The following is an 18,566-nucleotide window of genomic DNA, read 5'->3' as shown; positions in this document are numbered from 1 at the left end:
TTCAGCAACTGTGCATTGCATTGCCATGTAATGTGATGCAATGCTATCTTTCTAGCTCTCCCTTTTTACTTCCTTTTGGATAAACAGACATATTAGGCAAGCATTTTGGAGCTTTCACCTAAATAACTACAGGTGGTGAGATAAGCTGCACAATATAATTGACCTTTCAGTATATTGTTGCACACACACCATCTATTTAGCAAATGCCCTTGTTATCAACAGCAGCCTTTTAAACTCACCTGAGCTAACAGGTATGTGCGCTGGTTACTCTGCTGCGCTTAAAATTTCTTTTTTGGTTTGCTACAATGCCTTTTCTGAAACGTTGTCTCCTTCTGCTGGAACACTGACTTCTTTCATTTAATGCCTGCAGACTATAAAAGAGAACCCAACCCAAAAAGTTTGGTTGATTAGTCTGTGGCATTCTGTTAAACTGTTGCTTATGGCGGTCTCTGTGAGCTTCTCAGCGACATTCAGCCAGCCAGGTATCCTGCCTGCAGTAGATGGAATGTGGCAATGGAACGCTGGCTGCGCGTGTCATAATAGGCTCTGAGCCTTTATATACCTGTGCACAGCAGCAGCCACCTTCAGTCTGCTGCTGGACAGCCAGCAGCAGCAGCAGCAGCAGGAGAGGTATGTAATCAGGAGCCCTCCTGCTAAGGGTAGACAGCTGCTCGTTCCACCCCACCCCCCGCCTTAATTGGTTCTCCTCCCTTCCAACGGTGTTGAGGCGGGTGGGAACAGCAGGGGGTGAAGGTGCTGTGTTTAAAGAGGTGGAGTTATGCAGATCTAAAACGCGTGGATTGCAGCAGCAGCAAGCCGAAAAGTGCAGGCATGTAAGGGATCTAGAGGTTGACAACATGTCTTCTTAACGGGAGTCCAGGAGCTCATCTCCACAAATGGACTTTTTAGGATCCTTGGGTGGCTCCGTAGTTTGAAACCAATTCTGGTTATCGCTTCTCGGCCTTTTGGCTAAGATCAAGTGTAGTATCTGTTATTATCAGTTTAATATCTGATACGTCCCCTATCTGGGGACCATATATTAAATGGATTTTTAGAACAGGGAGATGGAAAAAGAGCTTGCTCTGTCCACTCCACGCATTGACCTGGTATTGCAGTATCTCCAGGACCGGTGCACCCCTTCTTTAATGCAGTTTCTAAAATCAGAAAGAATTGAATTCAATGTTTTTTGTTCATTTTGCTTGTTTGTCGGATTTTGGGATGGACTCTTTGGCTCTGCTTTTCTTCTCCTCATTGGATTTTTCATGTTCAAAGTTGCAGAAGCCAGATTACAAGCTCATTTTGGTTCAACTTCAGCAACTGTGCATTGCATTGCCATGTAATGTGATGCAATGCTATCTTTCTAGCTCTCCCTTTTTACTTCCTTTTGGATAAACAGACATATTAGGCAAGCATTTTGGAGCTTTCACCTAAATAACTACAGGTGGTGAGATAAGCTGCACAATATAATTGACCTTTCAGTATATTGTTGCACACACACTATCTATTTAGCAAATGCCCTTGTTATCAACAGCAGCCTTTTAAACTCACCTGAGCTAACAGGTATGTGCGCTGGTTACTCTGCTGCGCTTAAAATTTCTTTTTTGGTTTGCTACAATGCCTTTTCTGAAACGTTGTCTCCTTCTGCTGGAACACTGACTTCTTTCATTTAATGCCTGCAGACTATAAAAGAGAACCCAACCCCAAAAGTTTGGTTGATTAGTCTGTGGCATTCTGTTAAACTGTTGCTTATGGCGGTCTCTGTGAGCTTCTCAGCGACATTCAGCCAGCCAGGTATCCTGCCTGCAGTAGATGGAATGTGGCAATGGAACGCTGGCTGCGCGTGTCATAATAGGCTCTGAGCCTTTATATACCTGTGCACAGCAGCAGCCACCTTCAGTCTGCTGCTGGACAGCCAGCAGCAGCAGCAGCAGCAGGAGAGGTATGTAATCAGGAGCCCTCCTGCTAAGGGTAGACAGCTGCTCGTTCCACCCCACCCCCCGCCTTAATTGGTTCTCCTCCCTTCCAACGGTGTTGAGGCGGGTGGGAACAGCAGGGAGTGAAGGTGCTGTGTTTAAAGAGGTGGAGTTATGCAGATCTAAAACGCGTGGATTGCAGCAGCAGCAAGCCGAAAAGTGCAGGCATGTAAGGGATCTAGAGGTTGACAACATGTCTTCTTAACGGGAGTCCAGGAGCTCATCTCCACAAATGGACTTTTTAGGATCCTTGGGTGGCTCCGTAGTTTGAAACCAATTCTGGTTATCGCTTCTCGGCCTTTTGGCTAAGATCAAGTGTAGTATCTGTTATTATCAGTTTAATATCTGATACGTCCCCTATCTGGGGACCATATATTAAATGGATTTTTAGAACAGGGAGATGGAAAAAGAGCTTGCTCTGTCCACTCCACGCATTGACCTGGTATTGCAGTATCTCCAGGACCGGTGCACCCCTTCTTTAATGCAGTTTCTAAAATCAGAAAGAATTGAATTCAATGTTTTTTGTTCATTTTGCTTGTTTGTCGGATTTTGGGATGGACTCTTTGGCTCTGCTTTTCTTCTCCTCATTGGATTTTTCATGTTCAAAGTTGCAGAAGCCAGATTACAAGCTCATTTTGGTTCAACTTCAGCAACTGTGCATTGCATTGCCATGTAATGTGATGCAATGCTATCTTTCTAGCTCTCCCTTTTTACTTCCTTTTGGATAAACAGACATATTAGGCAAGCATTTTGGAGCTTTCACCTAAATAACTACAGGTGGTGAGATAAGCTGCACAATATAATTGACCTTTCAGTATATTGTTGCACACACACCATCTATTTAGCAAATGCCCTTGTTATCAACAGCAGCCTTTTAAACTCACCTGAGCTAACAGGTATGTGCGCTGGTTACTCTGCTGCGCTTAAAATTTCTTTTTTGGTTTGCTACAATGCCTTTTCTGAAACGTTGTCTCCTTCTGCTGGAACACTGACTTCTTTATTTAATGCCTGCAGACTATAAAAGAGAACCCAACCCAAAAAGTTTGGTTGATTAGTCTGTGGCATTCTGTTAAACTGTTGCTTATGGCGGTCTCTGTGAGCTTCTCAGCGACATTCAGCCAGCCAGGTATCCTGCCTGCAGTAGATGGAATGTGGCAATGGAACGCTGGCTGCGCGTGTCATAATAGGCTCTGAGCCTTTATATACCTGTGCACAGCAGCAGCCACCTTCAGTCTGCTGCTGGACAGCCAGCAGCAGCAGCAGCAGGAGAGGTATGTAATCAGGAGCCCTCCTGCTAAGGGTAGACAGCTGCTCGTTCCACCCCACCCCCCGCCTTAATTGGTTCTCCTCCCTTCCAACGGTGTTGAGGCGGGTGGGAACAGCAGGGGGTGAAGGTGCTGTGTTTAAAGAGGTGGAGTTATGCAGATCTAAAACGCGTGGATTGCAGCAGCAGCAAGCCGAAAAGTGCAGGCATGTAAGGGATCTAGAGGTTGACAACATGTCTTCTTAACGGGAGTCCAGGAGCTCATCTCCACAAATGGACTTTTTAGGATCCTTGGGTGGCTCCGTAGTTTGAAACCAATTCTGGTTATCGCTTCTCGGCCTTTTGGCTAAGATCAAGTGTAGTATCTGTTCTTATCAGTTTAATATCTGATACGTCCCCTATCTGGGGACCATATATTAAATGGATTTTTAGAACAGGGAGATGGAAAAAGAGCTTGCTCTGTCCACTCCACGCATTGACCTGGTATTGCAGTATCTCCAGGACCGGTGCACCCCTTCTTTAATGCAGTTTCTAAAATCAGAAAGAATTGAATTCAATGTTTTTTGTTCATTTTGCTTGTTTGTCGGATTTTGGGATGGACTCTTTGGCTCTGCTTTTCTTCTCCTCATTGGATTTTTCATGTTCAAAGTTGCAGAAGCCAGATTACAAGCTCATTTTGGTTCAACTTCAGCAACTGTGCATTGCATTGCCATGTAATGTGATGCAATGCTATCTTTCTAGCTCTCCCTTTTTACTTCCTTTTGGATAAACAGACATATTAGGCAAGCATTTTGGAGCTTTCACCTAAATAACTACAGGTGGTGAGATAAGCTGCACAATATAATTGACCTTTCAGTATATTGTTGCACACACACCATCTATTTAGCAAATGCCCTTGTTATCAACAGCAGCCTTTTAAACTCACCTGAGCTAACAGGTATGTGCGCTGGTTACTCTGCTGCGCTTAAAATTTCTTTTTTGGTTTGCTACAATGCCTTTTCTGAAACGTTGTCTCCTTCTGCTGGAACACTGACTTCTTTCATTTAATGCCTGCAGACTATAAAAGAGAACCCAACCCAAAAAGTTTGGTTGATTAGTCTGTGGCATTCTGTTAAACTGTTGCTTATGGCGGTCTCTGTGAGCTTCTCAGCGACATTCAGCCAGCCAGGTATCCTGCCTGCAGTAGATGGAATGTGGCAATGGAACGCTGGCTGCGCGTGTCATAATAGGCTCTGAGCGTTTATATACCTGTGCACAGCAGCAGCCACCTTCAGTCTGCTGCTGGACAGCCAGCAGCAGCAGCAGCAGGAGAGGTATGTAATCAGGAGCCCTCCTGCTAAGGGTAGACAGCTGCTCGTTCCACCCCACCCCCCGCCTTAATTGGTTCTCCTCCCTTCCAACGGTGTTGAGGCGGGTGGGAACAGCAGGGGGTGAAGGTGCTGTGTTTAAAGAGGTGGAGTTATGCAGATCTAAAACGCGTGGATTGCAGCAGCAGCAAGCCGAAAAGTGCAGGCATGTAAGGGATCTAGAGGTTGACAACATGTCTTCTTAACGGGAGTCCAGGAGCTCATCTCCACAAATGGACTTTTTAGGATCCTTGGGTGGCTCCGTAGTTTGAAACCAATTCTGGTTATCGCTTCTCGGCCTTTTGGCTAAGATCAAGTGTAGTATCTGTTCTTATCAGTTTAATATCTGATACGTCCCCTATCTGGGGACCATATATTAAATGGATTTTTAGAACAGGGAGATGGAAAAAGAGCTTGCTCTGTCCACTCCACGCATTGACCTGGTATTGCAGTATCTCCAGGACCGGTGCACCCCTTCTTTAATGCAGTTTCTAAAATCAGAAAGAATTGAATTCAATGTTTTTTGTTCATTTTGCTTGTTTGTCGGATTTTGGGATGGACTCTTTGGCTCTGCTTTTCTTCTCCTCATTGGATTTTTCATGTTCAAAGTTGCAGAAGCCAGATTACAAGCTCATTTTGGTTCAACTTCAGCAACTGTGCATTGCATTGCCATGTAATGTGATGCAATGCTATCTTTCTAGCTCTCCCTTTTTACTTCCTTTTGGATAAACAGACATATTAGGCAAGCATTTTGGAGCTTTCACCTAAATAACTACAGGTGGTGAGATAAGCTGCACAATATAATTGACCTTTCAGTATATTGTTGCACACACACCATCTATTTAGCAAATGCCCTTGTTATCAACAGCAGCCTTTTAAACTCACCTGAGCTAACAGGTATGTGCGCTGGTTACTCTGCTGCGCTTAAAATTTCTTTTTTGGTTTGCTACAATGCCTTTTCTGAAACGTTGTCTCCTTCTGCTGGAACACTGACTTCTTTCATTTAATGCCTGCAGACTATAAAAGAGAACCCAACCCCAAAAGTTTGGTTGATTAGTCTGTGGCATTCTGTTAAACTGTTGCTTATGGCGGTCTCTGTGAGCTTCTCAGCGACATTCAGCCAGCCAGGTATCCTGCCTGCAGTAGATGGAATGTGGCAATGGAACGCTGGCTGCGCGTGTCATAATAGGCTCTGAGCCTTTATATACCTGTGCACAGCAGCAGCCACCTTCAGTCTGCTGCTGGACAGCCAGCAGCAGCAGCAGCAGCAGGAGAGGTATGTAATCAGGAGCCCTCCTGCTAAGGGTAGACAGCTGCTCGTTCCACCCCACCCCCCGCCTTAATTGGTTCTCCTCCCTTCCAACGGTGTTGAGGCGGGTGGGAACAGCAGGGGGTGAAGGTGCTGTGTTTAAAGAGGTGGAGTTATGCAGATCTAAAACGCGTGGATTGCAGCAGCAGCAAGCCGAAAAGTGCAGGCATGTAAGGGATCTAGAGGTTGACAACATGTCTTCTTAACGGGAGTCCAGGAGCTCATCTCCACAAATGGACTTTTTAGGATCCTTGGGTGGCTCCGTAGTTTGAAACCAATTCTGGTTATCGCTTCTCGGCCTTTTGGCTAAGATCAAGTGTAGTATCTGTTCTTATCAGTTTAATATCTGATACGTCCCCTATCTGGGGACCATATATTAAATGGATTTTTAGAACAGGGAGATGGAAAAAGAGCTTGCTCTGTCCACTCCACGCATTGACCTGGTATTGCAGTATCTCCAGGACCGGTGCACCCCTTCTTTAATGCAGTTTCTAAAATCAGAAAGAATTGAATTCAATGTTTTTTGTTCATTTTGCTTGTTTGTCGGATTTTGGGATGGACTCTTTGGCTCTGCTTTTCTTCTCCTCATTGGATTTTTCATGTTCAAAGTTGCAGAAGCCAGATTACAAGCTCATTTTGGTTCAACTTCAGCAACTGTGCATTGCATTGCCATGTAATGTGATGCAATGCTATCTTTCTAGCTCTCCCTTTTTACTTCCTTTTGGATAAACAGACATATTAGGCAAGCATTTTGGAGCTTTCACCTAAATAACTACAGGTGGTGAGATAAGCTGCACAATATAATTGACCTTTCAGTATATTGTTGCACACACACCATCTATTTAGCAAATGCCCTTGTTATCAACAGCAGCCTTTTAAACTCACCTGAGCTAACAGGTATGTGCGCTGGTTACTCTGCTGCGCTTAAAATTTCTTTTTTGGTTTGCTACAATGCCTTTTCTGAAACGTTGTCTCCTTCTGCTGGAACACTGACTTCTTTCATTTAATGCCTGCAGACTATAAAAGAGAACCCAACCCAAAAAGTTTGGTTGATTAGTCTGAGGCATTCTGTTAAACTGTTGCTTATGGCGGTCTCTGTGAGCTTCTCAGCGACATTCAGCCAGCCAGGTATCCTGCCTGCAGTAGATGGAATGTGGCAATGGAACGCTGGCTGCGCGTGTCATAATAGGCTCTGAGCGTTTATATACCTGTGCACAGCAGCAGCCACCTTCAGTCTGCTGCTGGACAGCCAGCAGCAGCAGCAGCAGGAGAGGTATGTAATCAGGAGCCCTCCTGCTAAGGGTAGACAGCTGCTCGTTCCACCCCACCCCCCGCCTTAATTGGTTCTCCTCCCTTCCAACGGTGTTGAGGCGGGTGGGAACAGCAGGGGGTGAAGGTGCTGTGTTTAAAGAGGTGGAGTTATGCAGATCTAAAACGCGTGGATTGCAGCAGCAGCAAGCCGAAAAGTGCAGGCATGTAAGGGATCTAGAGGTTGACAACATGTCTTCTTAACGGGAGTCCAGGAGCTCATCTCCACAAATGGACTTTTTAGGATCCTTGGGTGGCTCCGTAGTTTGAAACCAATTCTGGTTATCGCTTCTCGGCCTTTTGGCTAAGATCAAGTGTAGTATCTGTTCTTATCAGTTTAATATCTGATGCGTCCCCTATCTGGGGACCATATATTAAATGGATTTTTAGAACAGGGAGATGGAAAAAGAGCTTGCTCTGTCCACTCCACGCATTGACCTGGTATTGCAGTATCTCCAGGACCGGTGCACCCCTTCTTTAATGCAGTTTCTAAAATCAGAAAGAATTGAATTCAATGTTTTTTGTTCATTTTGCTTGTTTGTCGGATTTTGGGATGGACTCTTTGGCTCTGCTTTTCTTCTCCTCATTGGATTTTTCATGTTCAAAGTTGCAGAAGCCAGATTACAAGCTCATTTTGGTTCAACTTCAGCAACTGTGCATTGCATTGCCATGTAATGTGATGCAATGCTATCTTTCTAGCTCTCCCTTTTTACTTCCTTTTGGATAAACAGACATATTAGGCAAGCATTTTGGAGCTTTCACCTAAATAACTACAGGTGGTGAGATAAGCTGCACAATATAATTGACCTTTCAGTATATTGTTGCACACACACCATCTATTTAGCAAATGCCCTTGTTATCAACAGCAGCCTTTTAAACTCACCTGAGCTAACAGGTATGTGCGCTGGTTACTCTGCTGCGCTTAAAATTTCTTTTTTGGTTTGCTACAATGCCTTTTCTGAAACGTTGTCTCCTTCTGCTGGAACACTGACTTCTTTCATTTAATGCCTGCAGACTATAAAAGAGAACCCAACCCAAAAAGTTTGGTTGATTAGTCTGTGGCATTCTGTTAAACTGTTGCTTATGGCGGTCTCTGTGAGCTTCTCAGCGACATTCAGCCAGCCAGGTATCCTGCCTGCAGTAGATGGAATGTGGCAATGGAACGCTGGCTGCGCGTGTCATAATAGGCTCTGAGCGTTTATATACCTGTGCACAGCAGCAGCCACCTTCAGTCTGCTGCTGGACAGCCAGCAGCAGCAGCAGCAGGAGAGGTATGTAATCAGGAGCCCTCCTGCTAAGGGTAGACAGCTGCTCGTTCCACCCCACCCCCCGCCTTAATTGGTTCTCCTCCCTTCCAACGGTGTTGAGGCGGGTGGGAACAGCAGGGGGTGAAGGTGCTGTGTTTAAAGAGGTGGAGTTATGCAGATCTAAAACGCGTGGATTGCAGCAGCAGCAAGCCGAAAAGTGCAGGCATGTAAGGGATCTAGAGGTTGACAACATGTCTTCTTAACGGGAGTCCAGGAGCTCATCTCCACAAATGGACTTTTTAGGATCCTTGGGTGGCTCCGTAGTTTGAAACCAATTCTGGTTATCGCTTCTCGGCCTTTTGGCTAAGATCAAGTGTAGTATCTGTTCTTATCAGTTTAATATCTGATACGTCCCCTATCTGGGGACCATATATTAAATGGATTTTTAGAACAGGGAGATGGAAAAAGAGCTTGCTCTGTCCACTCCACGCATTGACCTGGTATTGCAGTATCTCCAGGACCGGTGCACCCCTTCTTTAATGCAGTTTCTAAAATCAGAAAGAATTGAATTCAATGTTTTTTGTTCATTTTGCTTGTTTGTCGGATTTTGGGATGGACTCTTTGGCTCTGCTTTTCTTCTCCTCATTGGATTTTTCATGTTCAAAGTTGCAGAAGCCAGATTACAAGCTCATTTTGGTTCAACTTCAGCAACTGTGCATTGCATTGCCATGTAATGTGATGCAATGCTATCTTTCTAGCTCTCCCTTTTTACTTCCTTTTGGATAAACAGACATATTAGGCAAGCATTTTGGAGCTTTCACCTAAATAACTACAGGTGGTGAGATAAGCTGCACAATATAATTGACCTTTCAGTATATTGTTGCACACACACCATCTATTTAGCAAATGCCCTTGTTATCAACAGCAGCCTTTTAAACTCACCTGAGCTAACAGGTATGTGCGCTGGTTACTCTGCTGCGCTTAAAATTTCTTTTTTGGTTTGCTACAATGCCTTTTCTGAAACGTTGTCTCCTTCTGCTGGAACACTGACTTCTTTCATTTAATGCCTGCAGACTATAAAAGAGAACCCAACCCCAAAAGTTTGGTTGATTAGTCTGTGGCATTCTGTTAAACTGTTGCTTATGGCGGTCTCTGTGAGCTTCTCAGCGACATTCAGCCAGCCAGGTATCCTGCCTGCAGTAGATGGAATGTGGCAATGGAACGCTGGCTGCGCGTGTCATAATAGGCTCTGAGCCTTTATATACCTGTGCACAGCAGCAGCCACCTTCAGTCTGCTGCTGGACAGCCAGCAGCAGCAGCAGCAGCAGGAGAGGTATGTAATCAGGAGCCCTCCTGCTAAGGGTAGACAGCTGCTCGTTCCACCCCACCCCCCGCCTTAATTGGTTCTCCTCCCTTCCAACGGTGTTGAGGCGGGTGGGAACAGCAGGGGGTGAAGGTGCTGTGTTTAAAGAGGTGGAGTTATGCAGATCTAAAACGCGTGGATTGCAGCAGCAGCAAGCCGAAAAGTGCAGGCATGTAAGGGATCTAGAGGTTGACAACATGTCTTCTTAACGGGAGTCCAGGAGCTCATCTCCACAAATGGACTTTTTAGGATCCTTGGGTGGCTCCGTAGTTTGAAACCAATTCTGGTTATCGCTTCTCGGCCTTTTGGCTAAGATCAAGTGTAGTATCTGTTCTTATCAGTTTAATATCTGATACGTCCCCTATCTGGGGACCATATATTAAATGGATTTTTAGAACAGGGAGATGGAAAAAGAGCTTGCTCTGTCCACTCCACGCATTGACCTGGTATTGCAGTATCTCCAGGACCGGTGCACCCCTTCTTTAATGCAGTTTCTAAAATCAGAAAGAATTGAATTCAATGTTTTTTGTTCATTTTGCTTGTTTGTCGGATTTTGGGATGGACTCTTTGGCTCTGCTTTTCTTCTCCTCATTGGATTTTTCATGTTCAAAGTTGCAGAAGCCAGATTACAAGCTCATTTTGGTTCAACTTCAGCAACTGTGCATTGCATTGCCATGTAATGTGATGCAATGCTATCTTTCTAGCTCTCCCTTTTTACTTCCTTTTGGATAAACAGACATATTAGGCAAGCATTTTGGAGCTTTCACCTAAATAACTACAGGTGGTGAGATAAGCTGCACAATATAATTGACCTTTCAGTATATTGTTGCACACACACCATCTATTTAGCAAATGCCCTTGTTATCAACAGCAGCCTTTTAAACTCACCTGAGCTAACAGGTATGTGCGCTGGTTACTCTGCTGCGCTTAAAATTTCTTTTTTGGTTTGCTACAATGCCTTTTCTGAAACGTTGTCTCCTTCTGCTGGAACACTGACTTCTTTCATTTAATGCCTGCAGACTATAAAAGAGAACCCAACCCAAAAAGTTTGGTTGATTAGTCTGTGGCATTCTGTTAAACTGTTGCTTATGGCGGTCTCTGTGAGCTTCTCAGCGACATTCAGCCAGCCAGGTATCCTGCCTGCAGTAGATGGAATGTGGCAATGGAACGCTGGCTGCGCGTGTCATAATAGGCTCTGAGCGTTTATATACCTGTGCACAGCAGCAGCCACCTTCAGTCTGCTGCTGGACAGCCAGCAGCAGCAGCAGCAGGAGAGGTATGTAATCAGGAGCCCTCCTGCTAAGGGTAGACAGCTGCTCGTTCCACCCCACCCCCCGCCTTAATTGGTTCTCCTCCCTTCCAACGGTGTTGAGGCGGGTGGGAACAGCAGGGGGTGAAGGTGCTGTGTTTAAAGAGGTGGAGTTATGCAGATCTAAAACGCGTGGATTGCAGCAGCAGCAAGCCGAAAAGTGCAGGCATGTAAGGGATCTAGAGGTTGACAACATGTCTTCTTAACGGGAGTCCAGGAGCTCATCTCCACAAATGGACTTTTTAGGATCCTTGGGTGGCTCCGTAGTTTGAAACCAATTCTGGTTATCGCTTCTCGGCCTTTTGGCTAAGATCAAGTGTAGTATCTGTTCTTATCAGTTTAATATCTGATACGTCCCCTATCTGGGGACCATATATTAAATGGATTTTTAGAACAGGGAGATGGAAAAAGAGCTTGCTCTGTCCACTCCACGCATTGACCTGGTATTGCAGTATCTCCAGGACCGGTGCACCCCTTCTTTAATGCAGTTTCTAAAATCAGAAAGAATTGAATTCAATGTTTTTTGTTCATTTTGCTTGTTTGTCGGATTTTGGGATGGACTCTTTGGCTCTGCTTTTCTTCTCCTCATTGGATTTTTCATGTTCAAAGTTGCAGAAGCCAGATTACAAGCTCATTTTGGTTCAACTTCAGCAACTGTGCATTGCATTGCCATGTAATGTGATGCAATGCTATCTTTCTAGCTCTCCCTTTTTACTTCCTTTTGGATAAACAGACATATTAGGCAAGCATTTTGGAGCTTTCACCTAAATAACTACAGGTGGTGAGATAAGCTGCACAATATAATTGACCTTTCAGTATATTGTTGCACACACACCATCTATTTAGCAAATGCCCTTGTTATCAACAGCAGCCTTTTAAACTCACCTGAGCTAACAGGTATGTGCGCTGGTTACTCTGCTGCGCTTAAAATTTCTTTTTTGGTTTGCTACAATGCCTTTTCTGAAACGTTGTCTCCTTCTGCTGGAACACTGACTTCTTTCATTTAATGCCTGCAGACTATAAAAGAGAACCCAACCCAAAAAGTTTGGTTGATTAGTCTGTGGCATTCTGTTAAACTGTTGCTTATGGCGGTCTCTGTGAGCTTCTCAGCGACATTCAGCCAGCCAGGTATCCTGCCTGCAGTAGATGGAATGTGGCAATGGAACGCTGGCTGCGCGTGTCATAATAGGCTCTGAGCGTTTATATACCTGTGCACAGCAGCAGCCACCTTCAGTCTGCTGCTGGACAGCCAGCAGCAGCAGCAGCAGGAGAGGTATGTAATCAGGAGCCCTCCTGCTAAGGGTAGACAGCTGCTCGTTCCACCCCACCCCCCGCCTTAATTGGTTCTCCTCCCTTCCAACGGTGTTGAGGCGGGTGGGAACAGCAGGGGGTGAAGGTGCTGTGTTTAAAGAGGTGGAGTTATGCAGATCTAAAACGCGTGGATTGCAGCAGCAGCAAGCCGAAAAGTGCAGGCATGTAAGGGATCTAGAGGTTGACAACATGTCTTCTTAACGGGAGTCCAGGAGCTCATCTCCACAAATGGACTTTTTAGGATCCTTGGGTGGCTCCGTAGTTTGAAACCAATTCTGGTTATCGCTTCTCGGCCTTTTGGCTAAGATCAAGTGTAGTATCTGTTCTTATCAGTTTAATATCTGATACGTCCCCTATCTGGGGACCATATATTAAATGGATTTTTAGAACAGGGAGATGGAAAAAGAGCTTGCTCTGTCTACTCCACGCATTGACCTGGTATTGCAGTATCTCCAGGACCGGTGCACCCCTTCTTTAATGCAGTTTCTAAAATCAGAAAGAATTGAATTCAATGTTTTTTGTTCATTTTGCTTGTTTGTCGGATTTTGGGATGGACTCTTTGGCTCTGCTTTTCTTCTCCTCATTGGATTTTTCATGTTCAAAGTTGCAGAAGCCAGATTACAAGCTCATTTTGGTTCAACTTCAGCAACTGTGCATTGCATTGCCATGTAATGTGATGCAATGCTATCTTTCTAGCTCTCCCTTTTTACTTCCTTTTGGATAAACAGACATATTAGGCAAGCATTTTGGAGCTTTCACCTAAATAACTACAGGTGGTGAGATAAGCTGCACAATATAATTGACCTTTCAGTATATTGTTGCACACACACCATCTATTTAGCAAATGCCCTTGTTATCAACAGCAGCCTTTTAAACTCACCTGAGCTAACAGGTATGTGCGCTGGTTACTCTGCTGCGCTTAAAATTTCTTTTTTGGTTTGCTACAATGCCTTTTCTGAAACGTTGTCTCCTTCTGCTGGAACACTGACTTCTTTCATTTAATGCCTGCAGACTATAAAAGAGAACCCAACCCAAAAAGTTTGGTTGATTAGTCTGTGGCATTCTGTTAAACTGTTGCTTATGGCGGTCTCTGTGAGCTTCTCAGCGACATTCAGCCAGCCAGGTATCCTGCCTGCAGTAGATGGAATGTGGCAATGGAACGCTGGCTGCGCGTGTCATAATAGGCTCTGAGCCTTTATATACCTGTGCACAGCAGCAGCCACCTTCAGTCTGCTGCTGGACAGCCAGCAGCAGCAGCAGCAGGAGAGGTATGTAATCAGGAGCCCTCCTGCTAAGGGTAGACAGCTGCTCGTTCCACCCCACCCCCCGCCTTAATTGGTTCTCCTCCCTTCCAACGGTGTTGAGGCGGGTGGGAACAGCAGGGGGTGAAGGTGCTGTGTTTAAAGAGGTGGAGTTATGCAGATCTAAAACGCGTGGATTGCAGCAGCAGCAAGCCGAAAAGTGCAGGCATGTAAGGGATCTAGAGGTTGACAACATGTCTTCTTAACGGGAGTCCAGGAGCTCATCTCCACAAATGGACTTTTTAGGATCCTTGGGTGGCTCCGTAGTTTGAAACCAATTCTGGTTATCGCTTCTCGGCCTTTTGGCTAAGATCAAGTGTAGTATCTGTTCTTATCAGTTTAATATCTGATACGTCCCCTATCTGGGGACCATATATTAAATGGATTTTTAGAACAGGGAGATGGAAAAAGAGCTTGCTCTGTCCACTCCACGCATTGACCTGGTATTGCAGTATCTCCAGGACCGGTGCACCCCTTCTTTAATGCAGTTTCTAAAATCAGAAAGAATTGAATTCAATGTTTTTTGTTCATTTTGCTTGTTTGTCGGATTTTGGGATGGACTCTTTGGCTCTGCTTTTCTTCTCCTCATTGGATTTTTCATGTTCAAAGTTGCAGAAGCCAGATTACAAGCTCATTTTGGTTCAACTTCAGCAACTGTGCATTGCATTGCCATGTAATGTGATGCAATGCTATCTTTCTAGCTCTCCCTTTTTACTTCCTTTTGGATAAACAGACATATTAGGCAAGCATTTTGGAGCTTTCACCTAAATAACTACAGGTGGTGAGATAAGCTGCACAATATAATTGACCTTTCAGTATATTGTTGCACACACACCATCTATTTAGCAAATGCCCTTGTTATCAACAGCAGCCTTTTAAACTCACCTGAGCTAACAGGTATGTGCGCTGGTTACTCTGCTGCGCTTAAAATTTCTTTTTTGGTTTGCTACAATGCCTTTTCTGAAACGTTGTCTCCTTCTGCTGGAACACTGACTTCTTTCATTTAATGCCTGCAGACTATAAAAGAGAACCCAACCCAAAAAGTTTGGTTGATTAGTCTGTGGCATTCTGTTAAACTGTTGCTTATGGCGGTCTCTGTGAGCTTCTCAGCAACATTCAGCCAGCCAGGTATCCTGCCTGCAGTAGATGGAATGTGGCAATGGAACGCTGGCTGCGCGTGTCATAATAGGCTCTGAGCCTTTATATACCTGTGCACAGCAGCAGCCACCTTCAGTCTGCTGCTGGACAGCCAGCAGCAGCAGCAGCAGGAGAGGTATGTAATCAGGAGCCCTCCTGCTAAGGGTAGACAGCTGCTCGTTCCACCCCACCCCCCGCCTTAATTGGTTCTCCTCCCTTCCAACGGTGTTGAGGCGGGTGGGAACAGCAGGGGGTGAAGGTGCTGTGTTTAAAGAGGTGGAGTTATGCAGATCTAAAACGCGTGGATTGCAGCAGCAGCAAGCCGAAAAGTGCAGGCATGTAAGGGATCTAGAGGTTGACAACATGTCTTCTTAACGGGAGTCCAGGAGCTCATCTCCACAAATGGACTTTTTAGGATCCTTGGGTGGCTCCGTAGTTTGAAACCAATTCTGGTTATCGCTTCTCGGCCTTTTGGCTAAGATCAAGTGTAGTATCTGTTCTTATCAGTTTAATATCTGATACGTCCCCTATCTGGGGACCATATATTAAATGGATTTTTAGAACAGGGAGATGGAAAAAGAGCTTGCTCTGTCCACTCCACGCATTGACCTGGTATTGCAGTATCTCCAGGACCGGTGCACCCCTTCTTTAATGCAGTTTCTAAAATCAGAAAGAATTGAATTCAATGTTTTTTGTTCATTTTGCTTGTTTGTCGGATTTTGGGATGGACTCTTTGGCTCTGCTTTTCTTCTCCTCATTGGATTTTTCATGTTCAAAGTTGCAGAAGCCAGATTACAAGCTCATTTTGGTTCAACTTCAGCAACTGTGCATTGCATTGCCATGTAATGTGATGCAATGCTATCTTTCTAGCTCTCCCTTTTTACTTCCTTTTGGATAAACAGACATATTAGGCAAGCATTTTGGAGCTTTCACCTAAATAACTACAGGTGGTGAGATAAGCTGCACAATATAATTGACCTTTCAGTATATTGTTGCACACACACCATCTATTTAGCAAATGCCCTTGTTATCAACAGCAGCCTTTTAAACTCACCTGAGCTAACAGGTATGTGCGCTGGTTACTCTGCTGCGCTTAAAATTTCTTTTTTGGTTTGCTACAATGCCTTTTCTGAAACGTTGTCTCCTTCTGCTGGAACACTGACTTCTTTCATTTAATGCCTGCAGACTATAAAAGAGAACCCAACCCAAAAAGTTTGGTTGATTAGTCTGTGGCATTCTGTTAAACTGTTGCTTATGGCGGTCTCTGTGAGCTTCTCAGCGACATTCAGCCAGCCAGGTATCCTGCCTGCAGTAGATGGAATGTGGCAATGGAACGCTGGCTGCGCGTGTCATAATAGGCTCTGAGCCTTTATATACCTGTGCACAGCAGCAGCCACCTTCAGTCTGCTGCTGGACAGCCAGCAGCAGCAGCAGCAGGAGAGGTATGTAATCAGGAGCCCTCCTGCTAAGGGTAGACAGCTGCTCGTTCCACCCCACCCCCCGCCTTAATTGGTTCTCCTCCCTTCCAACGGTGTTGAGGCGGGTGGGAACAGCAGGGGGTGAAGGTGCTGTGTTTAAAGAGGTGGAGTTATGCAGATCTAAAACGCGTGGATTGCAGCAGCAGCAAGCCGAAAAGTGCAGGCATGTAAGGGATCTAGAGGTTGACAACATGTCTTCTTAACGGGAGTCCAGGAGCTCATCTCCACAAATGGACTTTTTAGGATCCTTGGGTGGCTCCGTAGTTTGAAACCAATTCTGGTTATCGCTTCTCGGCCTTTTGGCTAAGATCAAGTGTAGTATCTGTTCTTATCAGTTTAATATCTGATACGTCCCCTATCTGGGGACCATATATTAAATGGATTTTTAGAACAGGGAGATGGAAAAAGAGCTTGCTCTGTCCACTCCACGCATTGACCTGGTATTGCAGTATCTCCAGGACCGGTGCACCCCTTCTTTAATGCAGTTTCTAAAATCAGAAAGAATTGAATTCAATGTTTTTTGTTCATTTTGCTTGTTTGTCGGATTTTGGGATGGACTCTTTGGCTCTGCTTTTCTTCTCCTCATTGGATTTTTCATGTTCAAAGTTGCAGAAGCCAGATTACAAGCTCATTTTGGTTCAACTTCAGCAACTGTGCATTGCATTGCCATGTAATGTGATGCAATGCTATCTTTCTAGCTCTCCCTTTTTACTTCCTTTTGGATAAACAGACATATTAGGCAAGCATTTTGGAGCTTTCACCTAAATAACTACAGGTGGTGAGATAAGCTGCACAATATAATTGACCTTTCAGTATATTGTTGCACACACACCATCTATTTAGCAAATGCCCTTGTTATCAACAGCAGCCTTTTAAACTCACCTGAGCTAACAGGCATGTGCGCTGGTTACTCTGCTGCGCTTAAAATTTCTTTTTTGGTTTGCTACAATGCCTTTTCTGAAACGTTGTCTCCTTCTGCTGGAACACTGACTTCTTTCATTTAATGCCTGCAGACTATAAAAGAGAACCCAACCCAAAAAGTTTGGTTGATTAGTCTGTGGCATTCTGTTAAACTGTTGCTTATGGCGGTCTCTGTGAGCTTCTCAGCGACATTCAGCCAGCCAGGTATCCTGCCTGCAGTAGATGGAATGTGGCAATGGAACGCTGGCTGCGCGTGTCATAATAGGCTCTGAGCCTTTATATACCTGTGCACAGCAGCAGCCACCTTCAGTCTGCTGCTGGACAGCCAGCAGCAGCAGCAGCAGGAGAGGTGTGTAATCAGGAGCCCTCCTGCTAAGGGTAGACAGCTGCTCGTTCCACCCCACCCCCCGCCTTAATTGGTTCTCCTCCCTTCCAACGGTGTTGAGGCGGGTGGGAACAGCAGGGGGTGAAGGTGCTGTGTTTAAAGAGGTGGAGTTATGCAGATCTAAAACGCGTGGATTGCAGCAGCAGCAAGCCGAAAAGTGCAGGCATGTAAGGGATCTAGAGGTTGACAACATGTCTTCTTAACGGGAGTCCAGGAGCTCATCTCCACAAATGGACTTTTTAGGATCCTTGGGTGGCTCCGTAGTTTGAAACCAATTCTGGTTATCGCTTCTCGGCCTTTTGGCTAAGATCAAGTGTAGTATCTGTTCTTATCAGTTTAATATCTGATACGTCCCCTATCTGGGGACCATATATTAAATGGATTTTTAGAACAGGGAGATGGAAAAAGAGCTTGCTCTGTCCACTCCACGCATTGACCTGGTATTGCAGTATCTCCAGGACCGGTGCACCCCTTCTTTAATGCAGTTTCTAAAATCAGAAAGAATTGAATTCAATGTTTTTTGTTCATTTTGCTTGTTTGTCGGATTTTGGGATGGACTCTTTGGCTCTGCTTTTCTTCTCCTCATTGGATTTTTCATGTTCAAAGTTGCAGAAGCCAGATTACAAGCTCATTTTGGTTCAACTTCAGCAACTGTGCATTGCATTGCCATGTAATGTGATGCAATGCTATCTTTCTAGCTCTCCCTTTTTACTTCCTTTTGGATAAACAGACATATTAGGCAAGCATTTTGGAGCTTTCACCTAAATAACTACAGGTGGTGAGATAAGCTGCACAATATAATTGACCTTTCAGTATATTGTTGCACACACACCATCTATTTAGCAAATGCCCTTGTTATCAACAGCAGCCTTTTAAACTCACCTGAGCTAACAGGTATGTGCGCTGGTTACTCT

The 18,566-nt window shown here is 44.9% G+C and overlaps 14 non-coding genes across 14 annotated transcripts; all 14 read left to right on the top strand.

Annotated features, from left to right (window-relative positions):
- Positions 1–949: 949 nt before the first annotated feature.
- On the top strand, positions 950–1,140 carry LOC141149917 (U2 spliceosomal RNA). The gene has a single exon (XR_012246195.1). It is a non-coding gene; the product is annotated as a U2 spliceosomal RNA (small nuclear RNA).
- Positions 1,141–2,258: 1,118 nt separating this feature from the next.
- On the top strand, positions 2,259–2,449 carry LOC141149916 (U2 spliceosomal RNA). The gene has a single exon (XR_012246194.1). It is a non-coding gene; the product is annotated as a U2 spliceosomal RNA (small nuclear RNA).
- A 1,114-nt stretch (positions 2,450–3,563) lies between these two features.
- LOC141149738 (U2 spliceosomal RNA) lies at positions 3,564–3,754 on the top strand. Its single transcript, XR_012246024.1, has one exon. It is a non-coding gene; the product is annotated as a U2 spliceosomal RNA (small nuclear RNA).
- Positions 3,755–4,869: 1,115 nt separating this feature from the next.
- On the top strand, positions 4,870–5,060 carry LOC141149725 (U2 spliceosomal RNA). Its single transcript, XR_012246013.1, has one exon. It is a non-coding gene; the product is annotated as a U2 spliceosomal RNA (small nuclear RNA).
- Positions 5,061–6,178: 1,118 nt separating this feature from the next.
- Positions 6,179–6,369, top strand: LOC141149714 (U2 spliceosomal RNA). Its single transcript, XR_012246002.1, has one exon. It is a non-coding gene; the product is annotated as a U2 spliceosomal RNA (small nuclear RNA).
- A 1,115-nt stretch (positions 6,370–7,484) lies between these two features.
- LOC141149727 (U2 spliceosomal RNA) lies at positions 7,485–7,675 on the top strand. The gene has a single exon (XR_012246015.1). It is a non-coding gene; the product is annotated as a U2 spliceosomal RNA (small nuclear RNA).
- Positions 7,676–8,790: 1,115 nt separating this feature from the next.
- LOC141149702 (U2 spliceosomal RNA) lies at positions 8,791–8,981 on the top strand. The gene has a single exon (XR_012245991.1). It is a non-coding gene; the product is annotated as a U2 spliceosomal RNA (small nuclear RNA).
- A 1,118-nt stretch (positions 8,982–10,099) lies between these two features.
- LOC141149690 (U2 spliceosomal RNA) lies at positions 10,100–10,290 on the top strand. The gene has a single exon (XR_012245980.1). It is a non-coding gene; the product is annotated as a U2 spliceosomal RNA (small nuclear RNA).
- A 1,115-nt stretch (positions 10,291–11,405) lies between these two features.
- Positions 11,406–11,596, top strand: LOC141149679 (U2 spliceosomal RNA). Its single transcript, XR_012245969.1, has one exon. It is a non-coding gene; the product is annotated as a U2 spliceosomal RNA (small nuclear RNA).
- Positions 11,597–12,711: 1,115 nt separating this feature from the next.
- Positions 12,712–12,902, top strand: LOC141274389 (U2 spliceosomal RNA). The gene has a single exon (XR_012322667.1). It is a non-coding gene; the product is annotated as a U2 spliceosomal RNA (small nuclear RNA).
- Positions 12,903–14,017: 1,115 nt separating this feature from the next.
- LOC141149667 (U2 spliceosomal RNA) lies at positions 14,018–14,208 on the top strand. Its single transcript, XR_012245958.1, has one exon. It is a non-coding gene; the product is annotated as a U2 spliceosomal RNA (small nuclear RNA).
- A 1,115-nt stretch (positions 14,209–15,323) lies between these two features.
- On the top strand, positions 15,324–15,514 carry LOC141149655 (U2 spliceosomal RNA). The gene has a single exon (XR_012245947.1). It is a non-coding gene; the product is annotated as a U2 spliceosomal RNA (small nuclear RNA).
- A 1,115-nt stretch (positions 15,515–16,629) lies between these two features.
- Positions 16,630–16,820, top strand: LOC141149643 (U2 spliceosomal RNA). Its single transcript, XR_012245934.1, has one exon. It is a non-coding gene; the product is annotated as a U2 spliceosomal RNA (small nuclear RNA).
- A 1,115-nt stretch (positions 16,821–17,935) lies between these two features.
- LOC141149632 (U2 spliceosomal RNA) lies at positions 17,936–18,126 on the top strand. The gene has a single exon (XR_012245923.1). It is a non-coding gene; the product is annotated as a U2 spliceosomal RNA (small nuclear RNA).
- The last annotated feature ends 440 nt before the right edge of the window (positions 18,127–18,566 follow it).

Source organism: Phyllobates terribilis, unplaced genomic scaffold (assembly GCF_046119375.1).
Source record: "Phyllobates terribilis strain yellow unplaced genomic scaffold, ASM4611937v1 Scaffold_5__5_contigs__length_657084704, whole genome shotgun sequence".
NCBI classification, from domain to species: domain Eukaryota; kingdom Metazoa; phylum Chordata; class Amphibia; order Anura; family Dendrobatidae; genus Phyllobates; species Phyllobates terribilis.
Note: the sequence above shows the minus strand (reverse complement) of the source record. Positions and strands in the feature narration are given on the sequence as shown.